Genomic DNA, 12,500 nt, shown 5'->3' with positions numbered 1-12,500 from the left:
TCGCCAACTCGTGCGGGAGACTTTTTCCGCTTCGCGGCAAGTCGTCGCGCCGTGCTCTCCGCATCAACCGCGTACGCAGCGAACCGCAAACGTCGGGCGCAGCCTCCTCACCTCCCTGCGCTTTGCGCGCGAACGTTCCCTGTTCGCGCGGCAAAGCCTGGAGGAGGCACGGCCCCGCAGCGTGTTCGAGCGCCCGGTCTACGGGACACCCTGCTTACTTCGAGGGCAACAAGCGCAACGCAAGGCTGCGATCTCGCGCACTTTGCGCACGGCTGGAGAAGCTTTGCTGGCCGGCTTTCGCTCCTCGTGTTTACCGTGCGTTAAAGTTGCGCGTCCGTGGCTCTCGCAGCTCTTGCGCGCCCGGTCGCAGAGAGGAGTACGCAACCTCGACCGCACTTTCCCTGCAGGCTTCCTTCCGACTCGAAGTCCTGCGGCGGTCTCAACGAGGTGCCACATCCTCAATGCAGTCGGTCGCCCCCGTTTCGGTTGGGCTCTGGCACGACGGTCGCCACCGTCTCGCCCTTGAGTGGCCGCTGTTGGCGCTCGCTGTGAGGTGTTCAGCGTGCTGTCCGTGTTGCCGACGCGGTCAAAACGAGTCGACGGCTCACGTTCCCTTGTGCGCCGAAGGCTCTCTTGATATGTGATCCGACCCTCAGACAGACGAAGCCAAGGGAAGACCCAAGGCCGCAATGTGCGTTCAAAGAATCAGTGCTCAGTGTGTCCTGCAATTCACACCAAGTCTCGCAGCTGGCTGCGTTCTTCATCGACCCGAGAACCGAGTGATCCACCGCTTAGAGTCGTGAAAAAGTGTTTGTTCAATTCCGTACAGTCAAAACCAAACGTTTCTGGCACTCGGCCAAACAGTGGCCAAGAAGGGCGCTTTTCAGCGCACGCTTGGACTCCAAAACTCTGCCGCGCCTTTTTCGGCTGCCGCAAATCGAGCAAACGGTGTGTTTCGGACGGCGTTTCGCTTCCGCTACTTGCGAGTGCTTTCGTGGTCCACCCCTCTATAAATACTCGGGAGGCGTCGAAGCCGGTTCTCCAAGCCGGACCCGTAGGTATCGTTGTGTGCTCGCTCTCATTGGCCCGCCTAACCAGAAAATGCCTGCGGTACACCCATTTGGATAAGAGTGCACGCAGATGCGGGCCTCGACGGCTAACATTTCCTCGGGCGGCCGCCTCCCGGCCTCCGTGGAGCGCGGGATGCACGGTCCCATCGACAAGCCTCTCCCGTTTTTACCGTGGCGTCGCGGTTCACCACGGCGGGCGGGTCGGTCTCCTCCGCATAAAAAGGGGGACCCCCGCTTTTTGTTCCACGAAATCGCACAAGCTTTTTTCGCATCCACGGTTTGCCACCGCACACCAAAATGCCGATCCGGCTGCCTACTTTAGCCAACAGGTGGAGCCAGGCGCGCCGTACTTGCGCGGCACTTCCCACGTCCACCGAAGTCGGTGCCAAGGACCACTTTCGGCGCCGGAGCCGCGTACGAGCCTACTCGAGGCGGAAGAACGAAGCCAGCAAGGGCCTGGCCGCAAGTGCGTTCAATTGTCGGGACGTCCAAGTCCCTCGTTCTTCCGTGCTTCCTCTTTCGGCAAGTCGTTGCGGCACCTTCCCAAAGCGCGCAGACCCGCTAATCGCGACGAGCGCGACGTGGCCGTGCCGCCTTTCCCTCGGCAGCAAGCAAAACGCCTGGCAACGTCGACGCTCCCCTAACCGCGATCTCGCACCGTGTTTCGTGTGGCGAATTCAAAAGCCGGCCGGCGCTGCTGCAACCATTACGGTCGGTACGCATACGCCGCGGAGGGCGGGACGGTCATCGGAGCGTGCGGTTCCTCCATCGAGTACTGCGCACCTCGGCCGTCGCATCGCCGTGCCATGACCGGCCGCGCGTCAACGCGAACCGGTGCCAGCGAGATCCCTCGCCTGCAAGAACCGACCGGCAGCCTCCGTCACCCGAGGACGCGGAGGCGCTTGCCGCGGACGGCGGGACGGTATGCACTGGTGCACAGCGGACCCGTCACATCGCCAGTTCCTTGACCGACCGCCGACGCTTGTGCCGTTCCTCTCGTACTTGGCAGTCGCCGCGCGATTGTCGGGTCTCGTTCTTGCACGCTCGAACGGTCGGGAGGGCACTCGGCTGGCGTTTCGGGAACGCGCAGCCTCGCCTTCTACCGACGTAACCACGACTCGCCGTTCGCGCTCCGCCGCTCCTGTTTACAGTACTAGGCGGTCCCGCAGCGGTCGGGTCGCGCATTTCGAGCGCTTCGAGCCACGGTGCAGTGGCGGGTCGAAAGCCGACCTATGAGTGCGTTGCGCCGTTTGTACCCGCGTCCGCCACCTGGCCGACCGTCCAAGGTCGCGGTGTTGGCGTCCGCTGGGCGCAACAATTTGTCACGGGGTGCCGCTCCACATTCAGGCAGCCCCGTGGGGAAAAGCCGACCCCGCGTCCAAACGGGGTCAGCGGCAGAAAGTGTCGGGCGCAGACGCAGCTGAGGCGCTCACCCTTCACAATCCGTTAATGATCCTTCCGCAGGTTCACCTACGGAAACCTTGTTACGACTTTTACTTCCTCTAAATGATCAAGTTTGGTCATCTTTCCAACAGACCGGCGCAACCGAAAGGCCGCGCCGGACATCGGTCCGAAGACCTCACTAAATCATTCAATCGGTAGTAGCGACGGGCGGTGTGTACAAAGGGCAGGGACGTAATCAACGCGAGCTTATGACTCGCGCTTACTGGGAATTCCTCGTTCAAGGGGAACAATTGCAAGCCCCTATCCCAATCACGAAAGAAGTTCCACGGGTTACCCAGTCTTTTCAGACAGGGATAAAGACACGCTGCTTCCTTCAGTGTAGCGCGCGTGCGGCCCCGGACATCTAAGGGCATCACAGACCTGTTATTGCTCTGTTTCGTGCGGCTAGGAGCCGCTTGTCCCTCTAAGAAGGTTGTAAGGTGCTGGGAACCCCGCACCTATTTAATAGGCTAGAGTCTCGTTCGTTATCGGAATTAACCAGACAAATCGCTCCACCAACTAAGAACGGCCATGCACCACCATCCACCGAATCAAGAAAGAGCTCTCAATCTGTCAATCCTCCCAGTGTCCGGGCCGGGTAAGTTTTCCCGTGTTGAGTCAAATTAAGCCGCAGGCTCCACTCCTGGTGGTGCCCTTCCGTCAATTCCTTTAAGTTTCAGCTTTGCAACCATACTTCCCCCGGAACCCAAATACTTTGGTTTCCCGGAAGCTGCCCGCCGAGTCATTTGAGTAACTCAGGCGGATCGCTGGTTGGCATCGTTTATGGTCAGAACTAGGGCGGTATCTGATCGCCTTCGAACCTCTGACTTTCGTTCTTGATCAATGAAAACATTCTTGGCAAATGCTTTCGCAGTAGTTCGTCTTGCGACGGTCCAAGAATTTCACCTCTAGCGCCGCAATACGAATGCCCCCGTCCGTCCCTCTTAATCATTACCTCGTATTCCAAAAACCAACAGAACAGAAACGAGGTCTTGTTCTATTATTCCATGCAAGTTTATTCAGGCGACTCGCCTGCGTTGAGCACTCTAATTTTTTCAAAGTAAAAGCACCGGCCATCTCGAGGCACACAATGAAGTGCACCAAGAAAGAACCGGCATGATGTTCAGTCCGAGCCGTCGCATCGGGTAGATGCACTACTCGTCTGGAACTGAGATCCAACTACGAGCTTTTTAACCGCAGCAGCTTTAGTATACGCTATTGGAGCTGGAATTACCGCGGCTGCTGGCACCAGACTTGCCCTCCAATTGATCCTCGTTAAAGGATTTAGAGTGTACTCATTTCAATTACGGGGCCTCAAAAGAGTCCCGTATTGTTATTTTTCGTCACTACCTCCCCGTGCCGGGAGTGGGTAATTTGCGCGCCTGCTGCCTTCCTTGGATGTGGTAGCCGTTTCTCAGGCTCCCTCTCCGGAATCGAACCCTGATTCTCCGTTACCCGTAACAACCATGGTAAGCAAGTAACCTACCATCGAAAGTTGATAAGGCAGACACTTGAAAGAAACGTCGCCGGCTCGTGGCCATGCGATCAGCACAAAGTTATCCAGAGTCACCACACAATACGGGCCGAAACCCGATCGATCTTGGTCTAATAAAAGCACCCGTTACCCAAAGGGCTCCAGGCTCACTGCATGTATTAGCTCTAGAATTGCCACAGTTATCCAAGTAGGAAGAAACGATCTAAGGAACCATAACTGATTTAATGAGCCATTCGCGGTTTCGCCTTATTTCGGCATGTACTTAGACATGCATGGCTTAATCTTTGAGACAAGCATATGATTACTGGCAGGATCAACCAGGTAATCGTTCGACTGCGCGTCCGTCCTCGCCCTCGGCGGGCCGGACGCAGTCTGTGTGCGGCGGAGGCCACCTTCAGGCGCCCCAACACGCTTATTTTGCACTCCGAGATGACGGCGTTCGAGCTCGCTACGGCACAACCTTCCCGAAAGACGAGTGGGAGCCGTGCGGCAAGAAGCACGTTCATGCTCGCTCTTTTTCGTTGCATCGACTCGGTCGCGCCGTGCGGGTTGCCCAAGCCCGCTGCACTGTCGGTGGACCGGCCGGAACTAGCAACGGAGCCGAGACTGCAAAGCCGCCAGACGACGGGTCACGCCCGCGTCTTCGGCGCTTTCGCATCTGAATCGCCCGAGGACGACACGGAACACACCTCGATATCGTGGTAAAACGGCACCGTCCGACAACCAGCCCCTAACGCATCAAGCGGATGAGGCTGCAGACGACTGCCGTGGATTCCCCTGGAGCAGACCCGAGGACACGCTTGACGAGGCCGAAGCCCGCCGCATATCAGACACACCGGTCGCTTTCGCGTACGCCGCTCACGAGAACCCCCACATAATAGCAGCGATAAGTACCCAGACCTCCTTGGGCCCTAATACGAGCGTACTCGAGAAAATTTCACCGCGGGTGTGCCCCGAAACGTGTGGCATGTTGAGCGTGCCACAAGTCTACGTCGCTCTCAAACCCGCCGAGGTCGTAGAATTTGCGACCCTACTCACGAAATTCCCACCGAGGATACGGCCGCAAACGTACCGCACCTTGGGTAGGCCACGAGTTTGTGCAACACTACGCTGACGGCACAGCACCGAGGTCGTGCGCGCACGCACGGGAAAATTCCGCCGCGGTTTCTGCCGAAAACGTGAGGCACCACGACTCTCCGCAAGTTCGCGTCGACTGCGAAAGACCGAAGTCGTGAACGACGTGTCCGCTACTCGCCGCCGACACGCTGGACACCAAACGTACAACGACTCGACGGCGTCGTAGAGGCCCACGACGCGGTTTTCCTTAACGACGTCTCGGCGTGGCACCGACAGGTTAGAACGGCCGACCAACGTTCCCTGTCCGCCGTTCGGCTCAGTCGAAGGGCTCGGCGACTTCGGCAACGCTGCGAAGCCGCACGGTGACGCACGCCATGTCCCCATTTTTTTTTTTCTTTCTGCGTCTGCCGGGGTGCCCCTATAATAGCAGCGATAAGCACCCAGACCGCCGTGGGTCGCTCGCCCCGGCTGACGTGGTTTTTCGTACTCCTGCGGCGGTCGCCGTCAAGCACGTCCAAATACGCTACTTTCGTGGGCGCATTCACGCTCTTTCGCTTCGCCGGAGTGCCAGCACTCACTCTGCCAAAAACGGCGAACATCCGAGCGGCGGTTCCCACTTTTGCGTCGGCGTCGCAAACCCCGCCCCGGCAGACGAGGTTTGCCGTACTCGTGCGACGGTGGCCGGCGGGCACGTCGAAAGACGCCGATATCGTGCGCGAATTGGCGCACCTTGGCTTCACCGGAGTGCCGCCACTGACTCCTCCAAAAACGGCGAAGATCCGAGCGGCGCTTCCCACTTTCGCATCGGCGTCCCGAACTCCGCCCCGGCTGACGCGGTTTACCGTACTCGTGCGACGGTCGCCGGCGAGCACGTGGAAAGACGCCGATATCGTGCCCGAATCGGCTCCGTTCGGCTTCGCCGGAGTGCCAGCACTGGCTCGGCGAAAGACGACGAACATCCGAGCGACGGTTCTCACTATTGCGTACGCGTCGCAAACCCCGCCCCGGCAGACGCACTTTGCCGTACTCGTGCGACGGTCGCCGGCGAGCACGTAGAAAGACGCCGATATCGTGCCGGAATCGGCCCCGTTTGGCTTCGCCGGAGTGCCAGCACTCACTCGGCCACAAACGGCGAACATCCGAGCGGCGGTTCCCACTTAGCCGTCGGCGTCCCGAACTCCGCCCCGGCAGACGCGGTTGCCGAGCTCGTGCGACTAGCGACCGCGAAGCCCGTCTCGCGACGCCGCTTTCGTGCGCGGCTCCCACTGCGACCTGGGTCACCCGAGGTCGACGAGCAAAAAAGAATGTCGAAAAAAATTTTTTTTTTTTTTGCGTCTGCCGGGGTGCCCCTATAATAGCAGCGATAAGCACCCAGACCGCCATGGGTCGCTCGCCCCGGCTGACGTGGTTTTTCGTTTTCCTGCGGTGGTCGTCGTCAAGCACGTCCAAACACGCCACTTTCGTGGGCGCATTCGCGCTCTTTCGCTTCGCCGGAGTGCCAGCACTCACTCTGCCAAAAACGGCGAACATCCGAGCGGCGGTTCCCACTTTTGCGTCGGCGTCGCAAACCCCGCCCCGGCAGACGAGGTTTGCCGTACTCGTGCGACGGTGGCCGGCGGGCACGTCGAAAGACGCCGATATCGTGCGCGAATTGGCGCACCTTGGCTTCACCGGAGTGCCGCCACTGACTCCTCCAAAAACGGCGAAGATCCGAGCGGCGCTTCCCACTTTCGCATCGGCGTCCCGAACTCCGCCCCGGCTGACGCGGTTTACCGTACTCGTGCGACGGTCGCCGGCGAGCACGTGGAAAGACGCCGATATCGTGCCCGAATCGGCTCCGTTCGGCTTCGCCGGATTGCCAGCACTGGCTCGGCGAAAGACGACGAACATCCGAGCGACGGTTCTCACTATTGCGTACGCGTCGCAAACCCCGCCCCGGCAGACGCACTTTGCCGTACTCGTGCGACGGTCGCCGGCGAGCACGTAGAAAGACGCCGATATCGTGCCGGAATCGGCCCCGTTTGGCTTCGCCGGAGTGCCAGCACTCACTCGGCCACAAACGGCGAACATCCGAGCGGCGGTTCCCACTTAGCCGTCGGCGTCCCGAACTCCGCCCCGGCAGACGCGGTTGCCGAGCTCGTGCGACTAGCGACCGCGAAGCCGTCTCGCGACGCCGCTTTCGTGCGCGGCTCCCACTGCGACCTGGGTCACCCGAGGTCGACGAGCAAAAAAGAATGTCGAAAAAAATTTTTTTTTTTTTTTGCGTCTGCCGGGGTGCCCCTATAATAGCAGCGATAAGCACCCAGACCGCCATGGGTCGCTCGCCCCGGCTGACGTGGTTTTTCGTTTTCCTGCGGTGGTCGTCGTCAAGCACGTCCAAACACGCCACTTTCGTGGGCGCATTCGCGCTCTTTCGCTTCGCCGGAGTGCCAGCACTCACTCTGCCAAAAACGGCGAACATCCTAGTGGCGGTTCCCACTTTTGCGTCGGCGTCGCCAACCCCGCCCCGGCATACGCGGTTTGCCGTACTCGTGCGGCGGTGGCCGGCGGGCACGTCGAAAGACACCGATATCGTGCGCGAGTCGATGCTTCTTGGTCTCGCAGGAGGGCCGCCACTCACTCCTGCAAAAACGGCGAAGATCCGAGCGGCGCTTCCCACTTTTTCGTCGGCGTCGCAAACCTCGCCCCGGCAGACGCGCTTTGCCGTACTCGTGCGACGGTCGCCGGCGAGCACGTCGAAATACGCCGATATCGTGCCCGAATCGGCCCCGTTTCGCTTCGCCGGAGTGCCAGCACTCGCTCGGCCAAAGACGACGAACATCCGAGCGACGGTTCCCACTATTGCGTACGCGTCGCGAACCCCGCCCCGGCAGACGCGGTTTGCCGTACTCGTGCGGCGGTGGCCGGCGGGCACGTCGAAAGACGCCGATATCGTGCACGAATTGGCGCTCCTTGGCTTCACCGGAGTGCCAGCACTCACTCGGCCAAAAACGGCGAACATCCGAGCAGCGGTACCCACTTAGCCGTCGGCATCCCGAACTCCGCGCCGGCTGACGCGGTTGCCGAGCTCGTGCGACTAGCGACCGCGAACGCGTCTCGCGACGCCGCTTTCGTGCGCGGCTCCCATTGCGACCTGGGTTACCCGAGCTCGACCAGCAAAAAAGAAGGTCGAAAATTTTTTTTTTTTTTTCTGCGTCTGCCGGGGTGCCCCTATAATAGCAGCGATAAGCACCCAGACCGCCGTGTGTCGCTCGCCCCGGCTGACGTGGTTTTTCGTACTCCTGCAGCGGTCGCCGTCACGCACGTCCAAATACGCCACTTTCGTGGGCGCATTCGCGCTCTTTCGCGTCGCCGGAGTGCCAGCACTCACTCTGCCAAAAACGGCCAACATCCGAGCGGCGGTTCCCACTTTTGCGTCGGCGTCGTAAACCCCGCCCCGGCAGACGCGGTTTGCCCTACTCGTGCGACGGTCGCCGGCGAGCGCGTCGAAAGACGCCGATATCGTGCGCTAATTGGCGCTCCCTGGCTTCTCCGGAGTGCCGCCACTCACTCCTCCAAAAACGGCGAAGATCCGAGCGGCGTTCTCCACTTTCGCATCGGCGTCCCGAACTCCGCCCGGGCTGACGCGGTTTACCGTACTCGTGCGACGGTCGCCGGCGGGCACGTCGAAAGACGCCGATATCGTGCCGTAATCGGCCCCGTTTGGCTTCGCCCGTGTGCCAGCACTCACTCGGCCAAAAACGGCGAACATCCGAGCAGCGTTTCCCACTTTCGCATCGGCGTCCCGAAGCCCGCCCCGGCAGACGCGGTTTGCCCTACTCGAGCGACGGTCGCCGGCGATCACGTCGAAAGGCGCCGAATTCGTGCACGAATCGATGCTTCTTGGTCTCGCAGGAGGGCCGCCACTCACTCCTGCAAAAACGGCGAAGATCCGAGTTGCGCTTCCCACTTTTTCGTCGGCGTCCCGAACTACGCCCCGGCTGACGCGGTTTACCGTACTCGTGCGACGGTCGCCGGCGGGCACTTCAAAATACGCCGATTTCGTGGGCGCATTCACGCTGTTTCGCTTCCCCGGAGTGCCAACACTCACTCTGCCGAAAGCGGCGATCATCCGAGCGGCGGTTCCCACTTTTGCGTCGGCTTCGCAAACGGCGCCCCGGCAGACGCGCTCGTGCGACGTACTCGTGCGACGGTCGCCGGCGAGCACGTCGAAAGACGCCGATATCGTGCTCGAATCGACCCCGTTTCGCTTCGCCGGAGTGCTGCCAGTCACGGCGCAGAAAACGGCGAACAAGTGTTTTTTTTTTTTTTTTTCCTAGAATTTGTGTTATAGAAGGCACATTTGATATCGGACGATAATTTTCAACTTTATCACGCGCACCGATTTTCGTGTAGAGGTTTGCAAGTTTATGGGAATTTCTCCACTTGGAATAATGCGATTTAGTAGTACTACGAGAACTTCATGGATGTACTCAAGGGTACGGGGCAAGTCAGTTACGTCAACACCTGCAGATTTTTTACACTTCAAACTGAAAATTGTTGGTTGTGAGTCCTCGTGTGATATTAAAGGCCGATTCGCTAACACATAGAACAAAGAAAGAAAGGAAGAAAAAACGCCCGCGCTCGCTCAAGAAACCTGGGTTCGCAACAAGTGGCAACAACAAGCAACCGAGCGAGTGCGCCAAAACCCGTGGCGGCCGAACAAACGCGAAGTCCCAACCGCGTCAGCCGGGGCGGCACGGGACAGGAAAAATCACTTCAGCCGGGGCGGCGGGGCACCGAATAAACCTCGTCACCTCGTCGCAGGATAAAAGAGGAAACAAAAAGTCTAAACAGCGTCTGCTGGAGCGAATGCGTAATAAAACAACAACAACAACAAAAAAAAAAAACACCCGCGCTCAAGAAGTCTGCAATCACCACAAAAGGCGACTGTGACCGAGCAGCGTCAGCCGGGGCCGTGCGGAAACGGAAAAACCGCGACTACCGGGGCGTCGAGGCACCGAAAAATCCACTTCAGCCGCGGCGAAAAAAAAAAACAAAAAGAAAGACGGAGGGGGGGGGGGGAACCACGTCTGCCGGGGCGAAGGAAAAAAAAAAAACGCGTCTGCCGGGGCGAGCCCGGGTGCGGCACCACCGGGAAAACTGTGGCAAACAGACATGGCGATCGAGTGAGTGGGCCGCCAGCCAGGCTCAGCCAAAAAGTGCAAAGTCCGAACTGCGTCAGCCGGGGCGGCAAAAACCACGTCAGCCGGGGCGGCGCAAAAAACCGCGTCTGCCGGGGCGGCACGAAACCGCGTCAGCCGGGGCGGCGCGAAAACTGCGTCAGCCGGGGCGAAAGAAAAAAAAAAAAAAAACGCGTCTGCCGGGGCGAGCCCGGGTGCGGCACCACCGGGAAAACTGTGGCAAACAGACATGGCGATCGAGTGAGTGGGCCGCCAGCCAGGCACAGCCGAAAAGTGCAAAGTCCGAACCGTGTCAGCCGGGGCGGCAAAAAACCGCGTCAGCCGGGGCGGCGCAAAAAACCGCGTCTGCCGGGGCGGCACGAAACCGCGTCTGCCGGGGCGGCGCGAAAACTGCGTCAGCCGGGGCGAGCCCGGGTGCGGCACCACCGGGAAAACTGTGGCAAACAGACATGGCGATCGAGTGAGTGGGCCGCCAGCCAGGCTCAGCCAAAAAGTGCCAAGTCCGAACTGCGTCAGCCGGGGCGGCAAAAAACCGCGTCAGCCGGGGCGGCGCAAAAAACCGCGTCTGCCGGGGCGGCGCGAAAACCGCGTCTGCCGGGGCGGCGCGAAAACTGCGTCAGCCGGGGCGAAAGAAAAAAAAAAACGCGTCTGCCGGGGCGAGCCCGGGTGCGGCACCACCGGGAAAACTGTGGCAAACAGACATGGCGATCGAGTGAGTGGGCCGCCAGCAAGGCTCAGCCAAAAAGTGCTAAGTCCGAACTGCGTCAGCTGGGGCGGCAAAAAACCGCGTCTGCCGGGGCGGCACGAAACCGCGTCAGCCGGGGCGGCGCGAAAACCGCGTCTGCCGGGGCGGCACGAAACCGCGTCAGCCGGGGCGGCGCGAAAACTGCGTCAGCCGGGGCGAGCCCGGGTGCGGCACCACCGGGAAAACTGTGGCAAACAGACATGGCGATCGAGTGAGTGGGCCGCCAGCCAGGCACAGCCGAAAAGTGCTAAGTCCGAACTGCGTCAGCCGGGGCGGCAAAAACCGCGTCAGCCGGGGCGGCGCGAAAACCGCGTCTGCCGGGGCGGCACGAAACCGCGTCAGCCGGGGCGGCGCGAAAACTGCGTCAGCCGGGGCGAGCCCGGGTGCGGCACCACCGGGAAAACTGTGGCTAACAGACATGGCGATCGAGTGAGTGGGCCACCAGCCAGGCTCAGCCAAAAAGTGCTAAGTCCGAACTGCGTCAGCCGGGGCGGCAAAAACCGCGTCAGCCGGGGCGGCGCAAAAAACCGCGTCTGCCGGGGCGGCACGAAACCGCGTCAGCCGGGGCGGCGCGAAAACTGCGTCAGCCGGGGCGAAAGAAAAAAAAAAAACGCGTCTGCCGGGGCGAGCCCGGGTGCGGCACCACCGGGAAAACTGTGGCAAACAGACATGGCGATCGAGTGAGTGGGCCGCCAGCCAGGCACAGCCGAAAAGTGCCAAGTCCGAACTGCGTCAGCCGGGGCGGCAAAAAACCGCGTCAGCCGGGGCGGCGCAAAAAACCGCGTCTGCCGGGGCGGCACGAAACCGCGTCAGCCGGGGCGGCGCGAAAACTGCGTCAGCCGGGGCGAGCCCGGGTGCGGCACCACCGGGAAAACTGTGGCAAACAGACATGGCGATCGAGTGAGTGGGCCGCCAGCCAGGCTCAGCCAAAAAGTGCCAAGTCCGAACTGCGTCAGCCGGGGCGGCGCAAAAAACCGCGTCTGCCGGGGCGGCGCGAAAACCGCGTCTGCCGGGGCGGCGCGAAAACTGCGTCAGCCGGGGCGAAAGAAAAAAAAAACGCGTCTGCCGGGGCGGCAAAAAACCGCGTCTGCCGGGGCGGCACGAAACCGCGTCAGCCGGGGCGGCGCGAAAACCGCGTCTGCCGGGGCGGCACGAAACCGCGTCAGCCGGGGCGAGCCCGGGTGCGGCACCACCGGGAAAACTGTGGCAAACAGACATGGCGATCGAGTGAGTGGGCCGCCAGCCAGGCACAGCCGAAAAGTGCTAAGTCCGAACTGCGTCAGCCGGGGCGGCAAAAACCGCGTCAGCCGGGGCGGCGCAAAAACCGCGTCTGCCGGGGCGAATGCAAAAAAAACAAAGAAAAAAGCCCGCGCTTAATCAAAAGAAAACAAAGAAAAAAGCTTGCGCTTAATCAAAAGAAAACAAACAAAAAAAGTTCGCGCTTAAGCCTGGCGGTGGAACCACCGGGGCAAACAGACCTGGCGATC

The 12,500-nt window shown here is 60.7% G+C and overlaps 2 non-coding genes across 2 annotated transcripts; both read right to left on the bottom strand.

Moving 5' to 3' along the window:
* Positions 1-646: 646 nt before the first annotated feature.
* Positions 647-799, bottom strand: LOC142794838 (5.8S ribosomal RNA). Its single transcript, XR_012892659.1, has one exon. It is a non-coding gene; the product is annotated as a 5.8S ribosomal RNA (ribosomal RNA).
* Positions 800-2,517: 1,718 nt separating this feature from the next.
* On the bottom strand, positions 2,518-4,332 carry LOC142794840 (small subunit ribosomal RNA). The gene has a single exon (XR_012892661.1). It is a non-coding gene; the product is annotated as a small subunit ribosomal RNA (ribosomal RNA).
* Positions 4,333-12,500: the final 8,168 nt, after the last annotated feature.

Source organism: Rhipicephalus microplus, unplaced genomic scaffold (genome assembly GCF_043290135.1).
Source record: "Rhipicephalus microplus isolate Deutch F79 unplaced genomic scaffold, USDA_Rmic scaffold_510, whole genome shotgun sequence".
In the NCBI taxonomy this organism is placed as follows: domain Eukaryota; kingdom Metazoa; phylum Arthropoda; class Arachnida; order Ixodida; family Ixodidae; genus Rhipicephalus; species Rhipicephalus microplus.
The sequence above is the reverse complement of the archived record's forward strand: the minus strand, read 5'-3'. Positions and strand labels throughout refer to the sequence as shown.